Source organism: Manis pentadactyla, chromosome Y (genome assembly GCF_030020395.1).
Source record: "Manis pentadactyla isolate mManPen7 chromosome Y, mManPen7.hap1, whole genome shotgun sequence".
Classification (NCBI taxonomy): domain Eukaryota; kingdom Metazoa; phylum Chordata; class Mammalia; order Pholidota; family Manidae; genus Manis; species Manis pentadactyla.
Window position 1 is genome coordinate 29,970,437 of NC_080039.1, and position 4,847 is coordinate 29,975,283.

Sequence of the window (4,847 nt, forward strand, 5' to 3'; positions counted from 1 at the left end):
CATGCTGTCAAAGTGGCCAGCACCCACCTCACCGAAATCACACCCCAGTCTAGGACACCAGGCTTTGAAGTGGAAACATCCTCCTCTCAGCGTGCACATTGTGTCTCTAGAATAGAAGCACCACTGTGACGTTATATTATTTATTTATTTACTTACTTTGTCATTATTAATCTACAATTACATGAGTAACATTATGTTTACTAGACTCCCCCTATAACCAAGTTACCAAAGGGAAAGGGACTGGGCTGACTATCTGGGGAGGGAAGGGGAAGAGGTAAAAGGGGCATTGCGATTAGTGCTCATAATGTGGGGGAGGGTCCCACGGGGAGGTAAGTATCGCACAGAGAAGCCAAGTACTGATTCTGTAGCATCTTACTATGCTGATGGCCAGTGACTGTAATGGGGTATGTGGGGGAGACTGGATGATGGGGGGAGTCTAGTCACCATAATGTTGCTCATATAATTGTAGATTAATGATACTAAAAAATATAAAAATAAAAAACCCGCATAGTCCAGACTACATAATGGTGAGACTGAAGAAAAAGAGAGATTGGAGAGGGGAGAGCAGCCACAGCGTCAGCTCCCGGCGGGCCCTGCGGAGCTCCCGCGCTCTCGCCCTCAGTCCGCCAGGGTTCCCGGGCCTCCCCCCATCAGGCAGCGCGCCGCGGTGACCCCTGGGGTCATTTTCCCACGGCGCCTGCGTGGCGCTCCGCGCCGGCCCTCTGCGCCCTAGCTCCCTCCCACCCTCAGTACCCCGAGGCCACGTTGGCCGCTGAGCCTCCAGCTCCTGGGCGCCCTTGGGGAACTTCCAGGCCCGGGAGCAGCGGGAGCGGGCGCCGGGAGCCACTGGGATGAGCGAGGCGGGTACGGGCGCGTGCTAGGGGGGCCATTGAGGGAAGGCCTCCAGTCTGGCCTCGCTCAGACAATCGCTCCTCACTCCACCGGAAGCGGCAGCCTGCCTCGACCCCCGCCCCGGTGCCGCCGCCACCGCCGTGGTTCCGTGAAGGCCTTCGCCTGGGAGGGGGCTACAGCCAGTAGGGCGGCCTAGCGGCGAGCGGACGCTGAAGGCTTCCCGCGCCCGGCGGGCCCGCCCCTCGTGGCCACCTGGCTCCGCCCCTGGGCGCCCTTCGACCCGCCAGTGCCCACTGCCCGAAGGGCGCGCCTGCAATTATGATTTTTTACCTGCTGTTAGATTATTCTAAAATTAATAGTTTTATAACTGAGATATATTGACATATCGCATTGTGCACTGTGAGTAAATGCTGTTGAAGAAACTATGTAGGGTTGCCATAAACCTTCAATTTGTAAAAACGCATTCTCTTCAAAGTGAAATAAAACGAGGTAAGCCTATATATACACTCCAACACACATACACATGTGACAGATATATGTATTACACTGGCTTTGTTGTTCATACCGATGCTCAGTGAAACGTGTTCTGGAATCAACCGTCCCTCCTCAGGGAGGTCAACCAGAGGCAGAAGAAAGAACGAGGTCTCCTGTGCAGTTTAGACGTGAGCACCTCACTAACCGGAACGATGGACGGATCCGCTGCTCCACCGGCCTCTTTATGCCGATACACACATCCTGTTCCTCTGGGGGACGGCCTAGGTCCGGGGGGGGGTGGTTTGCGGAAGTACCCGGAACTGTTTGCAAGGTTCCGGCAGCCCGGCAGCTGAGAGCTCCTTCGGTTCCGTAAGCGCCCGTTTCTCCTGCTGTTTCGGAGAACGAGCGGCAGTGATGGCTCCGGTGTCTGGTTCGCGCAGCCCGGAGCGGGAGGCCGCAGGCTTCGGGTGGGGAACGCCGCAGTTCGTTGAAGAGCCCCAAGCCCAATAAAGCCACCCGCTCCCTGCGGCGCCGCCGCTCGCGCTCGCGTTCTTGCTCTCGGTCGGGAGACCGGAATAGCCACAGCCAAGGCTCCCGAAACCAGTCCTGTCGCTCCCGCTTGCGGTCACGCTCTCGAGAGCGGCCCTCTGCGCCACCGGGCACCCCCTTCGCTTCTGCCTCCTCGTCCGCCTATTACGGTGGCTACTCGCGCCCCTCCGGGGGCGACAAGCCGTGGCCTAGCCTTCTGGACAAGGAGAGGGAGGAGAGCCTGCGACGGAAGTGAGTGACACGGGCGCACCTTCGCTGTGAGGAGCCCACCTGCCTTCAGAGTCCGTCTCGTCTTTCATCTTTCTAACTATTGGCATTTCGTGCTCGCTGCCTGCCTGTGTCCATTTTCTTCCCTTCCTTCAGTCTACCCGCGACAACACCTTATTCGCCCTTTTCTTCCCTTAGACTTTCACCCACCCGAGGGCCGCATCATTCAGTGCCCTGGTCTCTCCCTACCCTCTTGTCCCCCCCCCCTTATTGTAGCAGACATGGCCGAGAGCCAGACCTACGGGAATTGAAGCGTTTGCTTGGTTTTGCCATAATTCGCGATCATGTTTTTATGCCCCACGAGTTCATGGAAAGGAGGAGCACTACTTAATTGATCATAAAATTAGCAGTGCCAGGCAACTTGTTGAATGGTCAGACAGGTTTGAGATACCATGATATGTAAGTGGCAATATTTTTTTAGTGAGTTGGGGAAGACTGAGATAACGGGTTTAAATTGGAGGGTAGAAAAGCCTCTGAGAGAAGATGACTGAATGTAGAAAAACTGATCTTCTAAACTGTAGGTTAGCCTAAATTGAGAAAGGTCTTGTTGAGATCAGCCTTCATTGACAAAGACCTTGTCAGTCTTGACTATGAAAAGTGAGGTCAGGGTGTTCAGGTCTCCTATAAGGAGAGTGAGTACTGGAGTGAAAGAACGGACAAATTAAGAAGCAGAAAGGAAAAGGGTTATAACTTTCGCTATGTAAGTGTTAATATCTAAAGCTTATTTGAGTGTTAAATTATCAGGCACCATAGTAAGTGCTTTTACATGTACTGTGTTTAAGAAAACACAAGAAATCTAAAAGTATTACAGGCATTGAGAGTCAGGTTAATGTCCAGTAGCTGGGAGATGTCTTCTTGAATATTTTCCCTCCAGAAGTGGGAAGTAATAAAGCATAGTGATGAAGAGGAAAGGCTTCAGAATTACATCGCCGAAGTTTGAATCAGTGCTTTCTAGGTAATAGTATTAAGTTACTTAACCCCTGTGGGCTTAATTGCTTAACCACTTAAGTGATAAAATTAACACAAAGTCTCTCAGAGCTATGTAATGATTTAGGGCCTGGAACATAATAAATAGTCCTTAAGTGTTAACTGTTAGGGTTTGGTGCATGGGGGCAGAAAAAGTAAAAAGAGGCCTGAGTTAGGTTTGGAGACATAACTCTCCAAATAACATTTTTCAGGAAGTTACCCCCAGGCTGTGTCAATCAAAAAGCAACCAGCTTCTTAAGGGACAATCCTCACCAAAGGATGTTCGGAACGTCTCATGTGAAATTTGCATTTGTACATTTAATACATAGAAGATAAATAATTTATCTTAAGAGTACAGATAAAGCCAGGTGGCAGTAGGGATGAAACCTTGACTGCATGCTCTTTCCTGCCTATCAGGCATTCTTTCCCCTGTATGCATGTCCCAGTTTCAGGTTTTTAAGTATGTCCCCTTATAGACTGTTTCCTCAATGGGGTAATCTGAGTCTAACTGTGTGATTATACCACATTTTCCCATTAATAAAGAAGTAAAAACTAGTTTATTCAATCAAACCAAAATAAATTACATTTACTTTGTAAAGGTGTTTTTTTAAAAAGAGTCAAGCAGCTAAACTTTGTGGAATTGAGCCCTACTATTTTATGTTTATTATGAGAGAGAGCAAAAATTAAGAGAAGAAATAACAAATAAAATGAGAAAATTTTTCCATGTCCTCCAAGAGCAGATAGAGAATGTATTCCTTTTCTAAAAAGGAACTAGGGAAAACAGAGAAAACAAACTCTGTATGCCACTGAATAAATTTTTTTTTAAGTTTCTTTCATTTTTCAGTGCTCCCTTAATTTTCTACTTGTATTGCTTTGTTTTTTAGCTATCTTCTTTAATTCCTGAGTTTCTTTGAATGGAATGTTTCACCAAATCACAAGAAGAGACTTCTCTTTACTTTGAATAATGTGTATAAGCAAATGAAGTTACTTCCAAATGTAAAACTGTTTCTGTCACATATTGCAGAAGATGAAATGGGCGATTAGGAGCTCTGCCGTCATGCAGCAGAAGGGACATAACTGTCAGCCTCCCAGGCTCTTTGTAGTCTGTACCATTTGACAATACTATCAAAACATCAAATTCTCTGAGTTTACATTTACACAAAGTTTTTATTAAAGTTTAAAATGTATAGGGAAAATAGGACTTAACTGGACTTCTTTGAATTTGATGATATATTTAGTAAACAGAACTTAGGCCATGGAGTTATAATTTACACACCTATATCTTCTAGGAGATTAAGTGGAAAAGAGGACTGGAGAATTGGGAGCTCCTGAAGTATGGGAACTTTCTCCAAAGAACCCAGAACCAGAGTAAGTGATTGAAAGTTTTTTGTAATAAATTCCACTTAGTGATGATGAATGATCTTTTCAATGTATTTTTAAATTCAGTTTGCTGATATTTCTTATTGAGGATTTTTGCATCTATGTTCACAAGGGATACTGATCTGTAACTTTTTTGTAGTGTCTTTGTCTGGTTTTGGTATTAAGGTGGTGTTGGCATCATAGGATGAATACTTTGAGGATAGGTATTAACTCTCTAATGTTTGGTAGAATTACCCTATAAAGCCATCTGGTTCTTGAATTTGTTTCTTGGGAGTGTTTTGATTACCAATTCAATTTTGTTACTAGTAATTGGTCTGTTCTGATTTTCTTTTTCAGATTTGGAATATTGCATGTTTCTA

At 46.4% G+C, this 4,847-nt stretch overlaps 1 pseudogene; it reads left to right on the forward strand.

Annotated features, from left to right (window-relative positions):
• The first annotated feature begins 1,646 nt into the window (after window positions 1-1,646).
• Window positions 1,647-4,480, forward strand: LOC130682113 (NF-kappa-B-activating protein-like; annotated as a pseudogene).
• Window positions 4,481-4,847: the final 367 nt, after the last annotated feature.